General features: G+C 43.8%; 1 protein-coding gene across 2 annotated transcripts in view; it reads right to left on the bottom strand.

The window, feature by feature from the left end:
• The window catches only part of ACYP2 (acylphosphatase 2), a 165,230-nt gene that overhangs the window by 126,208 nt on the left and 19,433 nt on the right, over positions 1-19,589 (bottom strand). The gene's annotated exons all lie outside the window — the stretch shown is intronic.

Here is a 19,589-nt window from a genome sequence, read left to right as displayed (position 1 = left end):
TGATTTTTCCACAAATAAAGCTTTCCACATCTAGTAGAATATTCAATCTTTTTTTTCTAATGTATGCATAGAATATGATTTCTTTTTACTTAACATGACACTGCCTTTTTGTTTGTTTAAGGGATGTGTATGCTGGGATGTTGTATAAGCCAGCCCCAGGCTTCAGGGTAAGGACTGTGAGGTGCTTATTCAATGCTACAGTATGATCACTATCAAGATGGTCTTTGGCAAACCTCAAATGGATAGGAACTTTTTCGGGAAGACTAGTGATTTTCCTCTATGACTATCACTTCCATGCAGTATTATACTTATGGTAAACTCATGGAAAACTGTGAAGAGCAAACATGGCCAACAGATCTTTAGCTGTCCCAACGCTCTTCTTCACTTCTTTATGGACTGTGAGTCATGCTCTTGTACTGGTTTTTAATGGTTGAACTGGATGGGCTTTTGTCTTTTTTCAGCCAGACTAATTATGTAACTATGGTCTTTGTACAGTGTCAACGGTAATAATTATCTTCCATCTAAAAGTTATCTCCTGGACTGTTGGCAATCCCCATCCTCAGAAACCCCTTACATCTTCAACAGCTCATCTATTGAGATTTTCAGAAATCTCTTGACTGGGTCAACACATTGGAAAACCCAACCCATTGACTGGAACATCTGACTCCAAGATTTTATTATCGTATGAGTTCATATGTACTTCTACCAGTTAAATTGATTGCTAAAAATTATTTCTTCAGGGAAGACATGGCAGTATAAAATGTTCAGTGCAATGTCATTTTAGAATGCATTTGTTGAAGATATCCAGATATTTCCTTAGGGCTAACAAAGACTGTTTGCAGATAAAGATGTGGACTTAATGGTAGTGATGTGGTAAGATATTGTGATTTGCCACAGTTCGAAAATAAGCCCAACATTTTAAATGTGCCAAGGTGGTTGCTGCAATAAGTTATCCATTGGCTGCTGCCGTTGTATAGTGTAGAGACATTTGGATGAATGAAGTGGGCCACTTCTAATGACCACGTGGGTAGAAAACCCAACACTTCCAAATACCCTGCACCCATGTCAACATTCAGAGTGAGGGGATAGCTGAGACTCTATTAAACAGCATAGAGACCATAAACAGATAGACATCAGTGACATGGCCAGTCAATTTTCTACAATTGGATCAGGACCTGTTGCCAGAAGAGCATGTTACCACTATTGGTGAGACAGTGCTATGATCACAATCAATGCCTAAAACCAGGATAATCAGGAGCATCACTTGCTTTAATTTTGCACTCAAGTCATCTCTACTACAATCCACCTAAAACAAAGTTAATAGTTTTGAGCAAGGTCACTTTGATTTTCACAAAAAAACACCAACTGCTTCATTATGGACTTCCCAAGTGAATGAATTATGAAGATTCTTATGTTAACTTTTGTATTCGGGCTCGTAGACTCTTTTCACTGGTATAAATTATTCATAAATGAAAATCCAGGAGGGCTTTTGTGTTCTTTTTATACATCCTGTCAATGACCTCATCCAGTTTTTTTTTCTCCACACTGGTGCACACACAAACATTGGTTGCGTCAATTAGGTCCTCACTTCTTCCACCATTAAACTCATCTTCCATTACACCTTATTTTCCATTCCAACACAACATACTTTCCACGACGATCATTGAAGCATATAGAGCAGGGGTGGCGAACACGCGGCTCTCGAGCCGCGTGCGGCTCCCTGCCAAAATGAATGCGGCTCTTTGCCTCTTATCATATTTTGTATACTGTGGCTCTTGATGACTGCTGACCTTTGGGGAGGTGGGGAGCGGGTACCTGAATTTGACAGGTACCCGCTCTTACTTCTTTGTTCTTTGATCTTACCTGTTCTTCTATCCAGCGGCGAGCTGTCTTCCCGGCTTCTGTAGTGTGGGCACTGGGCATGACAGCCGGGTGCCAAGTGCGCATGCGCAAGAAGCGGTGCTTTTTGTGAATGGTAAGGCGGTACCTGGGACACATGACAGATCCCAGAAGCCGCCGGACCAATCACAAAGCTCAAGTGCTTCTCGCTCATGCGCACTGGGCACCCGGCTGTCATGCCGAGCGCCATTACAGAAGCCGGGAAGACAGCGCGCGGCTGGATCGAGGAACAGGTAAGATCAAACAAAAACTCTGCGGAAGTAAGGGCGGGTACCTGTCAAATTCAGGTACCCGCCCCCACCTCCCCAAAGGTCAGCAGTCATCTCCTGTACTGTCCGCAGTCTCTGGTCATCTCTGTGCTGTCCGCAGTCTCTGGTCATCCCTGTGCTGTCCGCAGTCTCTGGTCATCCCTGTGCTGTCCGCAGTCTCTGGTCATCCCTGTGCTGTCCGCAGTCTCTGGTCATCCCTGTGCTGTCCGCAGTCTCATTTGATGTGTGTGTTGAGGGTGGACACTTACCTTGAAATGAACACATTGTTGTTTTGTAAGGGGAAGAAAGTGTTATGGTGAATAATATGGTTTTAATTATGTGTTTTTGTGTGAGTGTTTGTCTGTTTTGGCAGGTCACTGCGTGGTGTGGCTCTCTGACTTTCACAGGTTAAAATTTTGGCTCTTTGTGTCTAACTTGTTCGCCACCCCTGATATAGAGATTAAATGATTTGTTACAACCAGGATCTGACCCAAATTGCTCCAATTCACCTTCTGCAAACTTCTGTCACTGAAATATGCCAAGACGTATGTGAGCATGAGTGTTTGCTTGGTAGAAAAAACATTTTATGGGGACTGCCGTTTCTGGCATTCCTTTGAAAATGGCAGTTGCCTGACTACTATGTTACCAACTAGCTTCGGTACTTTCTGATTCACTGACCTTAAACAAGCATGTGGATCTGAAAAGTCACTGTAAAATCAGAACTCCTTATCTCCATACAAGTTCTAGTTAGGGATTCAATATATTGAAAAGCCAAAAAATCTGAACTACAGCCAGGCAGCCAGCATTTATAGAATGAGAAGTCATCAATGGTAGCCTCCATACTTCCTCAGCAGAGAGCTGCACAATGTTCCTAAGCAGCGTGGTAGATGCTGTTCTCATAGCAATAATTACCTTGTAGCATGCATGGCAAGTGCTCAGGGCAACAACAAGCCGAAAAAGGCAAATTATTGGTATCATTTTCTTCTTTTTTTTGTTACCCTCCTGAACATTTTTAGGTAAACCCAGCAAATGACTGGAAGGAGGAAGATGATGCAAGCGTTTTTGAGTGGATTCATTCAACCTTCTGGAGTTCAGACTGCAGGAATCCTGTTTCTATTACTTTTAACTGCTAGTCATGGCTGTATTTATATTCCCTGTCCCTTAGGCCAACTATCCTTTGCCCACCCCCTTTTACACTAGTCAACTTGCTGGTCTTAGCTGATTGCTAACAGGTAAAGATATCAGATCCATACAAGACATAATGAACCTAGGGACAAATAGTTTGCTCCCTCTGCGTCGCCACTATTTGAAAAGGTGGGCCCAGAGAAAAAAAAATAAGCACAGGGACGACCTGACTGGGGGGAATAGAGGGACAACAGAGGGTTAAAAGATGGGCAGGAAGTTTTTGGGATTATGGCTTACCTTATTGGATGGGGGATGCTGGGGAGTGTCTCACAGGGAGGAAAAGGAGTGTCTGACCTCAGGAAGTTCAGTGGGGGAAGTTGGAAGAAGAAGAAGCTTCCCACCCTCCCTCCCCTTCATGCTTTGGCTTGGTTTAGTTTGTCACGGTGGCCTTGGCAGTGGTTGGTCTTTGGAGGAGGAAAGAATTCTGTATGGAGACAGATTCGGGATCCCGGTACATTCCGGTTAACAAGGGGTTAACTTGGAATAGGTAAAATAGTGCTCACTGCAGATAAGTAGGGTTATCTCCGAGCTGGTAGGTTGCAGCTGGGGGCCTAAGTTGAAGGAATGTTTTCTGCAAAAGTGAAGTTGGGTTTATGGCCCTCAAATGACCACCATGTTTTTCCTCTTTTTATAATTTGGAATGTTATGTTATTTGTGTTGAAATACTGTAATTTATTGGTTAATAAAAGGCTGCTATGGCCATTTTGACTCCAAAAACTTGGTTTGTGTATTTTGAATAGCAGGAATGGTGGAGGTTGGCCTAGCAGGCTTGGTTAAGTTGGAAGGCGTATATTCTACCCTTGTCATGAGGAATAGAAAGCTCTGGCAAAGTGTAACCCTGTTCTGCCAACAGTTTAGCCATAGGCATATGGACCCAGTGTGGGTAAAGTACAAGTATATAGAATACTAGTTCCCTAACAAACTATTCAAGAACAACAATGGGTAACCTTCTGCATTGCACTGGTAGCCAATACAGCAATCTGAAACCTACAGTTGCAAGAAAAAGTATGTGAACCCCTTGGGATTACGTGGAGTTTTGCATGAATTGGGCATAAAATGTGCTCTGAACGTCATCTAAGTCACAACAATAGAAGAACACAGTCTGCTGAACATAATACTACACAAACATTAGATGTTGCCATGGTTTAATTGCACATAACATGTAAACATTCACAGTGCAGAGAGGAAAAAGTATGTGAGGCCCTAGCTTAATGACTTCTCCCAGAGCTAATTGGAGCCAGGAGTGAGCCAACCTTGACTCCAATCAGTGTGATGATATTGGATGTGTTGCTGACAGCTGTCCTGCCCTTAAACACACACCTGTTTTGGGTTTACTGGTTTCAAGAAGCACTGTCTGATGTGAACCATGCCTCGCAGAAAAGAGCTCTCAGAAGACCTACGATCAAGAATTGTTAACTTGCATGAAGCTGGAAAGGGTTACAAAAGTATCTCCAAAAGCCTTGATGTTCATGTGTCCACGGTAAGACAGACTGTCTACAAAGGGAGAAAGTTTAGCACTGTTGCTACTCTCCCTAGGCGTGGTCGTCCTGTAAAAATGATTGCAAGAGCACAGCGCAGAATGCTGCATGAGGTAAAGAAGAATCCCAGAGTGTCAGCTAAAGACCTACAGAAATCTCTGGCACATGCTAACATTTTTGTTGACACATCTACAATAAGGAAAACATTAAACAAGAATGGAGTACATGGGAGGACACCACGGAGAAAGCCATTGCTGTCCAAAAAGAATATTGCAGCACGTTTGAAGTTTGCAAAAGAGCACCTGGATGTTCCACAGCACTACTGGCAAAATATACTGTGGACAGATGAAACCAAGATTGAGTTGTTTGGGAAGAACACACAACACTTTGTGTGGAGAAAAAAAGGCACAGCACACCAACATCAAAACCTCATCCCCACTGTAAAACATGGCGGAGGGAGCATCATGGTTTGGGGCTGCTTTGCTGCCTCAGGGCCTGGACGGATTGTTGTCATTGATGGGAAAATGAATTCCAGAGTTTATCAAGACATTTTGCAGGAAAACGTACGACCATCTGTCCGCCAACTGAAGCTCCGCAGAGGATGGGTGATGCAACAGGACAATGACCCAAAGCATACAAGTAATTCAACAAAACAATGGCTGCAACAGCACAGAATACACCTTCTGGAGTGGCCCAGTCAGAGTCCTGACCTCAACCCGATTGAAATGCTGTGGCATGACCTTAAGAGAGCGATTCACACCAGACATCCCAAGAATAGTGCTACACTGAAACAGTTTTGTGAAGAGGAGTGGTCCAAAATGACTCCAGATCGTTGTGCAGGTCTGATCTGCAACTACAGGAAGCGTTTGGTTGAGGTTATTGCTGCCAAAGGAGGGTCAACCAGTTATTAAGTCCAAAGGTTCACATACTTTTTCCTCCCTGCGCTGTGAATGTTTACATGTTATGTGCAATTAAACCATGGCAACATCTAATGTTTGCGAAGTATTATGTTCAGCAGACTGTGTTCTTCTATTGTTGTGACTTAGATGAAGTTCAGAGCACATTTTATGCCCAATTCATGCAAAACTCCACATAATCCCAAGGGGTTCACATACTTTTTCTTGCAACTGTATTATAAACAGCAATATATTATTGACACTCAGCAAATGATGTTTGGGTGGCTTTGTGCCACCGTTGGTAGCTCCAGACAAAGAACATTATGGTACTTTATATATGCATCAAATAGTACAACTTGTAACCATGCTCAATATTAAAAAATAATCACACATTTTATTACAAAAAATGGATAAAACATGGCAATCAAGGCTTAAGAAAACACAATCTTGCATGCAACAGTACATAAATGTTCACTGTTACGGACCAAAGTCACATCAGTTCTAATACAGTAAAACTAGATGTTCATATTTAAGACCAAAGTCTACGCGTTTCGCAGATCCCCTGATTCTTCAGGACTTCGGGCAGATCACAAGATCTTATTGGAGATAAACTATAAAAGATAACAACCATTACATTAAATGCATACTTTTAACCAATTTAATACCGGGCAATTTTACCCCTTCCTGCCCAGGCCAGTTTTCAGGTTTCAGCGCTCTCACACTTTGAATGACAATTGCGCGGTCATACAACATTGTACCCAAACTAAAATTTTATCATTTTCTTCACACAACTAGAGCTTTCTTTTGGTTGTATTTAATCAACGCTGGGGTTTTTATTTTTTGCTAAACTAACAAAAAAAGACCAAAAATTTTGAAAAAAAACACACTTTTTTTTTTGTTTCTGTTATAAAAGTTTACAAAAAAATAATTGTTCTTCATAAATTTAGGCCGAGATGTATTCTGCTACATGTCTTTGGTGAAAATAACCCAAATTAGGATGTATTATTTAGTTTGTAGGAAAGTTATAGAGTTCACAAACTATGGTATAGATCTGAATATTGATCAATCCTGAAGTACTGACGCCCAATCTAATTTCTTGAGGTCCAAGAATGTCAGAACAGTACAGATATCCCCCAAATGACCCCTTTTTGCAAAGTAGACAGTCCGACGTACTTCATAAGAGGCATGGCAAGTTTTTTGAAGTTGTATTTTTTTTGTCATAATTTTTCGGAAAATGAAAAAATTAAAAAAAAATTTTTCACTATTTTTTTTTTACATATTGTCACCAGTGCAGTACAGCGTCATCATATAACTGGCATGGCTGTGATCAGGGACACTGGTGACAGTATGAAAAAAAAAATATATATATTTTTTTTTATTTTTATTTTCTTAATTAAGATTTTTTTTTTCATATTTCACTATGTCCAAAGTAGTACAATGTTACCATAGTAACATTGTACTACTTTGGGGAAGTGATCAGTATTTTTTTTTATTTTTTTTTTACACAATTTGCTTATAGCAAAGAATTACTTTGCTATAAGCAAGCATTTACCTGAATGACATCGATTCATTCAGGGTTTTTTTTTTGTGTGCTTAGCTGTGATTTGGCCACAGGTAATCACATGACATGTGCATGTGATCACTGTGACCATTCACAGCTAGACACTAGTATACAATGGATGGCATGAATGAAGCCATTCATTGTATACAACTGTCATGTGACCTGCTGTGATTGGTCACAGCAGGTCACATGGTACCGGCAACGGGGGCCAGTACTCAGATCTGTCATCGGCCGTGTCTGAGGTACACGGCCGGTGACAGATCGCGCCGCTGCGCCACTCTGCAGGAGCGCGATCTGCGCATGTGCGGGAGGACGCCATATGGCGTCCACCCGGAACGCTGATGACATTTGCTGGCCGCCATTCGGCCATAGGGCGGGCGGCAAATGGTTAAATACATAATGCTCATAGAAATAATGTAATAGCATACGCTTTAACTCACCCATGCAGGATACAGGGAACAAAACAAAGAAAAAAAGAGAAAAAAACCCATAATTGAAATAATGTGACTTTGGTCCGTAACATGCAAGTGTACAATCCAAACGCACACGTTTCTACGTTACAAATGGCTGTGTGTGCGTGCTGCAGTGACCATCAACTGGAACCGAACAGAATCAGCAAGGAGAATGTCACCAGCACACTGAGGATCACCAATATGGGTTCAAAGGTTTTAGTGAACAATCACAGCAAAGCAACGTTTCAGAGTCTCGCAGGACCCCATCATCAGGCATTTGGTCTGTAACATGAACATTGTATTGTTGTATCCAAGATTGTGTGCTCTTAAAGTGTTACTAAACCCATAACAGTAAAATCAGTCTGTATATGCAGTAAAGCATGCTTGTTATACTCACTGTGGAACCCCAAGGGGTTAATCCTCCACACTGTGTAGAAAGGCTCTTTGATCCTGTCTTCTCTGATTCTCCTCTTCTTATACTGTCCCCAATCCATCTGCTGATAGAATAGAGCCTTGGGGGCAAGCTGCACATGATTAGTTTGGTGTGTATGTCTAGGATTTTTTTATTTTTCTTGGTAGGGTACATGTGATCAGCACAGGACCAACCAGCACTTTCCAGACAGAGGGTCAGGGGTCCTGCAGCCTCATAGGACAATCAGGGGTGAATGAAAACTCCTCCTACAAACTTTACCAGTGCTTTGCTGGACACTGATATAAGTCACAAAACTGCTATATACTGCTGATGACAAAAGGTATTTACAGTTTATATTTACTATAGTGATTGCATTTTCATGTTCTGTGTACTGTGGGGGACCAGATAGAGTGAATGCAGGGTCCTGAGAGACCAGATATAGTGAATGCAGGGTCCGGGGCGACCAGATATAGTGAAGGCAAGGTCCTGGGAGACCAGATATAGTGAATGCAGGGTCCGGGGAGACCAGATATAGTGAAGGCAAGGTCCTGGGAGACCAGATATAGTGAATGCAGGGTCCGGGGAGACCAGATATAGTGAAGGCAAGGTCCTGGGAGACCAGATATAGTAAATGCAAGGTCCTGGGAGACCATATATAGTGAATGCAGGGTCCAGGGAGACCAGATATAGTGAATGCAGGGTCTGGGGAGACCAAATATAGTGAATGCAGGGTCTGGGGAGACCAGATATAGTGAAGGCAAGGTCCTGGGAGACCAGATATAGTAAATGCAGGGTCCGGGGAGACCATATATAGTGAATGCAGGGTCCTGGGAGACCATATATAGTGAAGGCAAGGTCCTGGGAGACAGATATAGTGAATGCAGGGTCTGGGGAGACCATATATAGTGAATGCAGGGTCTGGGGAGACCAGATATAGTGAATGCAGGGTCCTGGGAGACCAGATATAGTGAATGCAAGGTCCTGGGAGATCAGATATAGTGAATACAGGTTCCGGGGAGACCATATATAGTGAATGCAAGGTCCTGGGAGACCATATATAGTGAATGCAAGGTCCTGGGAGACCATATATAGTGAATGCAGGGTCCTGGGAGACAATATATAGTAAATGCAGGGTCTGGGGAGACCATATATAGTGAATGCAGGGTCCGGGGAGACCGGATATAGTGAATGCAAGGCCCTGGGTTTAGTAACACTTTAAGCTTTGATTGGCATGTTTTTATCCATTTTTATTATTTTTTATTTTTAATCTTGAGCATCATTGCAAGTGTTACTAATTGAGGGATATTTAAAGTCCCATAAACTACCATTATATCCTTTGTCTTGACTTATGATGTCTCCTATAGTATGATATTATCAGGTCCAACATCCCACCTTGATAGTTTTGCGGATAACATTGGCAGCTCCACCACCCTAGGCAATGGCCAATATTGGCTTTGCATTTTGTAAAACAGACAAAACTAGTGAAATCGGCACATAAGGCATCACCATTCATCACCATTCATATAAGCCTATCCATGGTAAGAAGCTGCTTGTGGCATCTTCCCCCATAACAGTCACACGCTTGTCTGCCAACGATCCGCCCGTTCGTTTATACACAGAAAAATGAGTAAAATGCTTTCAGAGCTTTGAAAAAAAAAATGTGTGATATTTTTCAAATGCAACCTCATTAAACATGAGTATGGTCTGCCAATAAATTGGCATGGCTTCCCTTTAAGTCGCAATTGGGAGCTTTCCACAGCGGCGCTCATTCCTCATTCACAATATGCTGCGTAGCCTTTACAAGAGTGAAAATGAGAACTATGCAAGAAATATGTAACTGTACCCTGCTTTATCTCTTTAAAATTTAATAAAGCTCTTTGAAGAGAATTAGAGCCACTGACTAGATAGTCTTTGTCCTCTGAAGGAGCGTAAATGCAAAATGTTCATAATCCAGGCAGGAAGAAAAGAAAACCTTTAGCTGCGTTAGGTACATTTTTATTGCTCTGTATTCTGAATTGGGCTGCATCCTCCAGTATATTCCTAGCCAGTGATGACCGCGAGGAGCTGTGTTTGGAGACTCACCCTAAGGCGTACTTTGTTATTCACACTGGACTATCACCAAACCTATCACATTACAATGGACGATATCTCTACAGCTGCACAAACATCTGTGATGCTGATGAGATCCACAGCTGGCCGCAATGGCAAGACAGCATTCTACAAAGAGCAGAAGCTGGAGAGACCCCATCTTGGGTATAGTATTACTTGTGAACTAATAGAACACAGTATAAAGACCGAGAGATTCAGCGTGAATACAGTAAAATGAGAATATGTGAAAACAGTCATAAAGCCCAACTCCAAGAAACTTGAAAATCACCCATTGCAGTGGGGCTGTGCCTACACTGCAAGGGTTAATTGGTTGTTTAGGTCTAGCGGACTGTGAAAGAAGATTTACCTACCTGATCCTTTGCTCTTTCACGCTGCTAGACGGGTTCTCGCTGCATCTTTTCCCCCACACTTGTGGTCAAACGTCATCAAGACCAGACCGGGGTCCATAGCCCTGTTTTGGATGTGATGATGCCAGGCAGGGCTGCTGTTAGAAACCATGGGGCCCCATACAGCCATCCTGACAGGGCCCCCCTTGAAAAAAAAAAACCACAGTTTACTAGGCTTCAGTTATGAATGACCACAGTGAATGATCGGTACCAATCACTCATTGTGTTCATTCAGAAAAGGAAGGGGCTGGTAAATGTGACATATTTATCGGACCTTTCCCCACTCTTCATTCTGAAGGATCCTATTGTGTGCTTGCAGCTGCTGTTGGGGAGGACAGGAGGGAAGCTGGCAGCACTGCGGGGGGGGGGGCAGGAGAATGACACTGGGGGGCCTGGGCAGCAGTGGGAGATGGATGGTGCACAGGGAGGGTGATAGTTGTACCAGGGGGGCAATTACTGGAACTAATCCTCTGTATGGCTCCCGCTGCAATACTTATTACTGACACCTTCGTTCTGTGCACTTATTACTGACCCCTTCACTCTGTGTTACTTATTACTGACCCATTAATTCTACAATACTTATTCCTGACACCTTTATTTCAGCGTTACCTATTACTGACCCCTGCACTCTGCATGACTTATTACTGACCCCTTAGTTCTGCATGACTTATTACTGACCTCTTCATTCTGCAATACTTATTACTGACCCCTGCACTCTGTATTACTTACTACTGACCCCTGTCCACTGTGCTACTTATTACTGACCCCTTCACTCTGTGTACTTATTACAGACACCTTCACTCTGTGTTCCTTATTACTGACCCCTTCACTCTGTGTTCCTTATTACTGACCCCTTCACTCTGTGTTACTTATTAATGAAACCTTCACTCTGTGTTACATATTACTGACCCCTTAATTCTGTGTTACTTATTACTGACCTCTTCATTCTGCAATACTTATTACTGACCCCTGCACTTTGCATTACTTACTACTGACCCCCGTACTCTGTGTTACTTATTACTGACCCCTTCACTCTACATTACTTTTTTCCTGACCCCTTTACTCTGCAATACTTATTCCTGACCTCTTCAATCTGCAGTACTTGTTACAGACACCTTCATTCTGTGTTACTTACTGACCCCTGCACTCTACTTACTACTGATCCCTGCCCTCTGCATTTCTTACTATTGACCTCTGCACTCTACATTACTTACTACTGATCCCTGCCCTCTGCATTGCTTACTACTGACCCCTGCACTCTACATTACTTACTACTGATCCCTGCCCTCTGCATTTCTTACTATTGACCTCTGCACTCTAAATTACTTACTACTGATCCCTGCCCTCTGCATTGCTTACTACTGACCCCTGCACTCTACATTACTTACTACTGATCCCTGCCCTCTGCTTTACTTACTACTGATCCCTGCCCTCTGCTTTACTTACTACTGATCCCTGCCCTCTGCTTTACTTACTACTGACCCCTGCACTCTACATTACTTACTACTGACCCCTGCACTCTACATTACTTACTACTGATCCCTGCCCTCTGCATTGCTTACTACTAACCCCTGCACTCTACATTACTTACTACTGATCTCTGCCCTCTGCTTTACTTACTACTGATCCCTGCCCTCTGCTTTACTTACTACTGATCCCTGCCCTCTGCATTGCTTACTACTGACCCCTGCACTCTACATTACTTACTACTGATCCCTGCCCTCTGCATTGCTTACTACTGACCCCTGCACTCTACATTGCTTACTACTGATCCCTGCCCTCTGCATTGCTTACTACAAACCCCTGCACTCTACATTACTTATTACTGATCCCTGCCCTCTGCATTGCTTACTACTGACCCCTGCACTCTGAGTTATTTACTGCTTCCCTGTAGAACTGGGAGGGACTCAGCAGAGTGGCAAAGAGTAGGCAGATAACAAAGGAAGCTGCAGAGATACAGGAGCAAACATTAATGCTGCGGGCTTTGTTGTGCAAAAGGGTTTGTGAATCATCATACTGGCCGAACAGAATTTTATATATGTAAATTTCGACTGAGTAATTGGCCGTCTAGCTGTAGTTCTGCTTCAACACAGGTGAGCACTGCACAGAGCCATCATTATAAGCAGTGTTGGAGAGGCAAGGATGCCACAGATCCTATCAGGGATAACACACTGTATATACCTCTGAGCATGATTTAGGAAATGATCCCACAGTGAACACTAATGACGCATTTCTTCAGGCAGCAGCAATACTACAGCAAATGTGTGACCAATTATAATGCATGGGCCCTTCTGGAGGTAGAAGCACAGCATAGCCGTCTGTGTGCACTCAGTGGGCAGCTCCGGCGTTGTCAAAATAAGGGTGTATGTTATGTCAGGAAAACAAAGCGAAGCACGCTAGGAGAGGAAAAGAAACATCTGCACCACGCCTTGCAACACTTGACGCTTGCTGGTTAGGGAGTCGGGCTGATAGATTATAATTTCCTCATCCTCAGCTCTGCTGTACTGGGCTGCTTCATGCCCGGCTCACACTATTAACCTTTTCTCTCCTGTTATTTAAAGCTGAATTGAAATAGAACACAAATAGATAAATACACAAACAAGGTAGCTGTTTTGCCTGCAAAATGATTTCTGTCCATCCAGTCCTGAGATTTACACAGCTCTGCCACACACAGCACAGCCCTGTCTAGCAGGGGAGGGGACTTGATCTTTCTCTGCTGCATTTTCTCTTTCACTTATAGGTCCCCTCCTGATCCCTAATCTGCGACTGGTCAGGGAAAGGGGAAGCAGCTCTCTGATGAGCTCATCTCTTTGTCACTCTGTTGTCTCCAGCTACCAGCATGCTTGCTTTACTGCAGCACACCCGACTGTCTCCTTGTGCTGCATTCTCCTCACCCTCCCTGAGCTCTGCTGAACAGACTGTGAAAGAGCTGACAGAAATTTATTTGTTTACACTGCATGCATTTAAAAAATACATTTATTGATGTACACTGCTCAAAAAAAGCTAAAAGAACACTTTTTAATGAGGGTCTAGCATCAAGTCAGATATGGGATATTGATCTGGTCAGTTAAGTAGAAGAGGGGGTTGCTAATCAGTTTCAGCTGCTTTGGTGCTAATGAAATTAACAGGTGCACTAGATGGGCAACAATGAGACGACCCCCAAAACAGGAATGGTTTTACAGCTGGAGGACATTGACATTTTTTTCCCTACTCATCTTTTCTGACTCTTTTTCACTAGTTTTGCATTTTGTCAGGGTCAGTGTCACTACTGGTAGCAAAAGGCAATACCTGGACAGGCAGTCCAACTCCTCCAGGATGGCACATCAATATGTGCCATTGCCTGAAGGTTTGCTGTGTCTCCCAGCACAGTCTCAAGAGCATGGAGGAGATTCCAGGATATAGACATTTACTCTAGGAGAGCTGGACAGGGCCATAGAAGGTCTTTAACCCATCAGCAGGACCGGTATCTGCTTCTTTGTGCAAGGAGGAACAGGATGAGCTCTGCCAGAGCCCTACAAAATGACCTCCAGCAGGCCACTGGTGTGAATGTCTCTGACCAAACAATCAGAAACAGACTTCATTAGGGTGGCCTGAGGGTCCAACGTCCTCTAGTGGGCCCTGTGCTCACTGCCCAGCACCATAGAGCTCGATTGGCATTTGCCAATGAACACCAGAATTGGCAGGTCCACCACTGGCACCCTGTGCTTTTCACAGAGGAGAGCAGGTTCACCCTGAGCACATGTGACAGACGTGAAAGGGTCTGGAGAAGCCGTGAAGAACATTCTGCTGCCTGTAACATCGTTCAGCATGACCATTTTGGTGGTGGGTCAGTGATGGTCTGGGGAGGAATATCCATGGAGGGACTCACAGACCTCTACAGGCTAGACAATGGCACCGTGACTGCCATTAGGTATCGGGATGAAATCCTTGGTCACATTGTCAGACCCTACGCTGGTGCAGTGGGTCCTGGGTTCCTCCTGGTGCACGACAATGCCCGGCTTCATGTGGTGAGAGTATGCAGGCAGTTCCTGGAGGATGAAGGACTTGATACCATTGAATGGCCTCCACGCTCGCCTGACCTAAATCCAATAGAACACCTCTGGGATGTCATGTTTGGGTCCATCCGACGACACCAGGTTGCACCTCAAACTGTCCAGGAGCTCAGTGATGCCCTGGTCCAGATCTGGGAGGAAATCCCCCAGGACACCATCCATCGTCTCATTAGGAGCCTCCCCTGACGTTGTCAGGCATGCATACAAGCACGTGGGGGCCATACAAACTACTGAGGACCATTTTGAGTTGCTGCAATGAAATTTCAGCAAAATGGACTAGCCTGCTGCATCATTTTTTCACTTTGATTTTCGGGGTGACTTTGAATTCAGTCCTCTGTAGGTCGATCATTTTCATTTCCATCAAACGATGGCACGTCCTTACGTTCCCGACACATTACCCCGTCCATATTAGTATAGATATCCAGCAGGAGATTTCTCCCCATTGAGATCTGATGTATCTTCAAAGTGTACCTTTCATTTTTTTGAGCAGTGTGTGTGTGTATATATATATATATATATATATATATTGTACAGGACGCCGGGAATATATACTGTATATATCCCCTTGAATAATATATATATATATATATATATATATATATATATATATATATATATATACAGTTGTGTCCAAAATTATTCAACCCCCAATGCTGTAAAGGGGTTTAGGGACTATAGTGTACATTTGGAATTGTATTCAGAATCAAATCCTACAAGGACGTTGTAACTACCCAAATGCAACTAAAATGACATCAATTGTTTATGTAATACAGTAGTAAATGGTTCTTATGTGGTTTCTTCATTGCCACAATTATTCAACCCCTTAAAGACTACCACTCTGAAGAACAGAGGTTCATACAGGTGCTTTCCATCAGGTATTGAAAACACCTGTGGATGTCACCGAGCAGCAATCAAGCATAATAAGCACCAATTAGGCAGCTTTAAAATGACTGTGATACTCAGCTCCTTCTAGACATTTACTGGTGTGGTTACAAACATGGTGAAGGCAAGAGAATGGTCCAGGAAGACAAGAGAAGAGGTGATTTCTCTTCACAGGAAGGGCAATGGCTATAAGAAGATTGCAAAGATGTTAAACATACCAAGAGACACCTTAGGAAGCATCATTCGCAAATTCAAGGCAAAGGGCACTGTTGAAACGCTACCTGGTCGTGGCAGAAAGAAGATGCTGACTTCGACTGCTGTGCGCTACCTGAAGCGTAGAGTGGAGAGAAGTCCCCGTGTGACTGCTGAGGAACTGAGAAAAGATTTGTCAGATGTGGGTACAGAAGTTTCAGCCCAGACAATAAGACGCACACTGCGTAATGAAGGCCTCCGTGCCAGAACTCCCAGGCGTACCCCCTTGCTGTCTCCAAAGAATAAGAAGAGTCGACTGCAGTATGCCAAAAGCCATGTGGACAAACCACAAAAGTTGTGGGATAGTGTTCTGTGGACTGATGAAACAAAATTAGAACTGTTTGGGCCCATGGATCAACGCTATGTTTGGAGGAGGAAGAACAAGGCCTATGATGAAAAGAACACCTTGCCTACTGTGAAGCATGGTGGAGGGTCAATCATGCTTTGGGGCTGTTTTGCTTCTGCAGGTACAGGGAAGCTTCAGCGTGTGCAAGGTACCATGAATTCTCTTCAGTACCAGGAGATATTGGATGGAAACGTGATGCAGTCCGTCACACACCTGAGGCTTGGGAGACGTTGGACCTTTCAACAGGACAATGATCCCAAGCATACCTCCAAGTCCACTAGAGCATGGTTGCAGAGGAAAGGCTGGAACATTTTGGAGTGGCCATCGCAGTCACCAGACTTAAATCCGATTGAGAACCTCTGGTGGGACTTAAAGAAAGCAGTTGCAGTGCGCAAGCCTAAGAATGTGACTGAACTGGAGGCCTTTGCCCATGAAGAATGGGCGAAGATACCCGTAGATCGCTGCAAGACACTTGTGTCAAGCTATGCTTCACGTTTAAAAGCTGTTATAACTGTAAAAGGATGCTGTACTAAGTACTAAGATTGAATGTCACTTGGGGGTTGAATAAAACTGATAATGCTGTGAGCACAGAAAAGACATTTGTGGTTATTTCATTATAACTGTTATGTTATATTTGTCTGACCTACAAGTGCCTCTTTAATGTAAATGTAAGCAAGATGACTGAATGATCAAAAGCAATGTCAAACTGGCCAAAACACTCAATTTCAGTGGGGGTTGAATAATTTTGGACACAACTGTATATGGTCTCCCACAGGACACGCAACATGGAAATGCACTGGTTAAAGCTTGTAGGAGGAGTTTTCATTCTCCCCCGTTTGTCCTATGAGGCTGCAGGACCCCTGACCCTCTGTCTGGACAGTGCTGATTGGCCCTGTACTGATCGCATGCACTCTCCCAAGCAAAAAAAACTCTCCAGACATACACACCAAACTGAGCATGTGCAGCTTGCCCCCAAGGCTCTGTTCTATCAGCAGATTGATTGGAGACAGTAGAAGAAGGGGAGGATCAGAGAAAACAGGATCAAACATCCTTATTACACAATGCGGAGGATTAACCCTTTAGGTTCCACAGTGAGCATTCTTTACTGCATATACAGACTGATTTTACTGTTGTGGGTTTAGTAACACTTTCAGAATACATACTTGAATAGAATTCTTTTTAAAACCAGAAGTAGTGTCACTTTAACCACTTCCCGACTACGCTATAGTTGAAAGACGGCTACAACACAGTTGTCTAGTTCTGGGAGGGTGTCCACAGACGGGGATACAGCTGATCACAGATCGAGGTAGAGGGCCAATCACAGCGGACTTTTACCAAGTGATCTGCTGTATCCAATCACAGCTGATCCCATATAAACAAACTTGCTGGTTATTTCCTTTCCTCACGAGCTGTCACTGTGTGAGTTGAGCTGATAATCGGCAATCCTGACAGGAGGACATATTTACACTGATAATTATAATCAGTGACCTGATCATCAGTGCAGCCCCATCTGTGACAGCGGTGGCGTCAGCATCTGACAGATGGGCCAGGTTTTCTCTTGTGGGTGGTCTACATATCAACATATATCTACATTTTGTGGATGGTCAGAATTTTAGCTCCTATGCACACTGCATCACATGTTTGAGAAAGGAGCGCGCTGGTCTACGTCAGACCTTGCGCATGCTCAGAAACGCGTTGCACTTGGATAGCATCAGATGCCAACGCCACCACTCAGAATCCTACAGCGAGTCACCATAATGGAGTATCCCGATGGTCTCCTCCACCCTGACCGCACCCCACCGTCCTACTGTCCTATATTCCACAGCAGGGGCGGACTGACAACTCATGGGGCCCCTGGGCAATAGGGGATCATGGGGCCCCTGTGTCCTTGTCCAAACTCAAAAAAGCCTATGAAAAAGGTACCAGGGGCATCTCATGGGGCCCCCTACTGACCCCGGGCCCTCGGGCAGTGCCCGAGTTTCCAAATGGTCGGTCCGCCCCTGTTCCATAGTGGTTTACCATCTTGGAGATGAGTATCCATATTAATGATGAGCCTGTAATTTATCATGAACATGTGAGTTGCCTTCTTACTTTTTAACCATTAAACTTGCATCACAGTCTACACTTAGAGGAGCTGTTTCTTCCTTTGTTTCTTCCACATTAGAGTCTGCTTCACTCTACCACAGCCTGCCCTAGTATTCAGACTGTTCCATCCCCTTCTCCACCATTGGATTCCTACTACTGGATTCATTAAGACTGTCTACGGACTCTTGGTCTGCAGGTTTCATGCGCCTATGATTTCCCTCATCGTAGAGGCACCTCAACAATTAAGCCTTGCGATAGGGAAAAACGCGTCAGCAGGGCAGGGACTTGGAGGGGACAGGCTGAAGCCACTCTGAAGACTGGACTGTTTACGGTGTGTGGCATCCCATGTCTTTAGATATCTATCTGTAAGCCAGGACGAGCTTTTTGGAGGCCAGATGAGAGCCACCAGATGAGTGCAGGCTGGTACTTTGGGTGACACTCTATGGGTTTTTTCATAGGGTTACTGGGACAGAAAGTGAGGGGAAATCTCCCCAATGGCTCCACACATACCTTTGAAAGCCTAACCATTCCATACTCCATCACAATGAATAAAAAGGTTTGGCCTGAAGTAATTCTGCAATGGTTTTATTTTAATCAGAGATTGCAGTGCTAACTGTAAACTTCTATACTTGTCATGACATCTAACATTACGCTGAACGATCGCATGAATTGTTTTTACGGTTCTGGAATGTCTTTTGTAAGACATGTAGGCTGATACTTTGTGCTTAATCAAGAATGTCAGCGCTAATTAGAGATGCTAGAGCCTACCACAGCTGGTCCGACGAACAACTACATTAAAAAGTCATCTGTAACACTAATATTATTTCAGTTATGTAATCCCATCTTGCAATCATTTCTTAACCCAAACAGAAGTCTAGTCTGGGAATACAATACTCAAACTGTTCTTTATGTGCTACCCAATGAAATGTAGAAAGGAGAACCAGACTAAAACCGGATGAAAGAGTCCAAGATCGATTTAATTGTTGGTAAATAAGTCCTATAAAAAAACAAACAACGTGTTTCGGGGAAGCAGCACTCCTTCTTCATCAGGGCTACAAGAATACTCAAACCATAGTCATTCTGATAAAACATTTGGGTTGATGCAGGGGCGGACTGACCATTTGGAAACTCGGGCCCTGCCCAAGGGCCCGGGGTCAGTAGGGGGCCCCATGAGATTCCCTGGTACCTTTTTCATAGGCTTTTTTAAGTGTGGGCAAGGACACAGGGGCCCCATGATCCCCTATTGCCCAGGGGCCCCATGAGTTGTCAGTCCGCCCCTTGGTTTCATGTACTAAAACTGAAGAGTGCAAAATCTGGTGCAACTCTGCATAGAAACCAATCAGCTT

This window comes from Staurois parvus, unplaced genomic scaffold, assembly GCF_062004578.1.
Source record: "Staurois parvus isolate SC_StPar_1 unplaced genomic scaffold, SC_StPar_1.0 ptg000169l, whole genome shotgun sequence".
Taxonomy (NCBI): domain Eukaryota; kingdom Metazoa; phylum Chordata; class Amphibia; order Anura; family Ranidae; genus Staurois; species Staurois parvus.
This window is presented reverse-complemented; position numbering and strand designations above follow the sequence as displayed.